General features: G+C 38.9%; 1 protein-coding gene across 1 annotated transcript in view; it reads right to left on the minus strand.

Annotated features, from left to right (window-relative positions):
• The window catches only part of LOC119585243 (facilitated trehalose transporter Tret1-like), a 25,536-nt gene that overhangs the window by 3,352 nt on the left and 21,809 nt on the right, over positions 1-375 (minus strand). The gene's annotated exons all lie outside the window — the stretch shown is intronic.

Consider the following 375-nt stretch of genomic DNA (forward strand, 5'->3'; position numbering starts at 1 on the left):
CTCCCCTTCGATCTACCAACACATTTTTCTATTTATCAACCTATCTCTGTCTCCCTTTTTATCCCTACCTACCCACTTATATCTCTATACACTAGTATAAATATACGTACGTTTCACTTCTACTTTATACATCCACCTCTTCCCAAACAAAACAGTACTTGATGTGAAATTTCCTGTTTTCGAGAAGAAAAAGTGTCAGAGAGGTCGAAAGAAACTGAATCCCACAGAGCCAACAAGTCTGCCACAGCTGGCGAGTTGAATAGAAGGTTTCCTGTGCCAGCGTGGAGCTACATGTTCCCTCGTTTTCATACTACAAAGAATTTTTTTTCATGAACATTTTTATGCGTTGATAAGTAGATAAATGTGTCGGTAGAC

Source organism: Penaeus monodon, chromosome 19, assembly GCF_015228065.2.
Source record: "Penaeus monodon isolate SGIC_2016 chromosome 19, NSTDA_Pmon_1, whole genome shotgun sequence".
NCBI lineage: Eukaryota > Metazoa > Arthropoda > Malacostraca > Decapoda > Penaeidae > Penaeus > Penaeus monodon.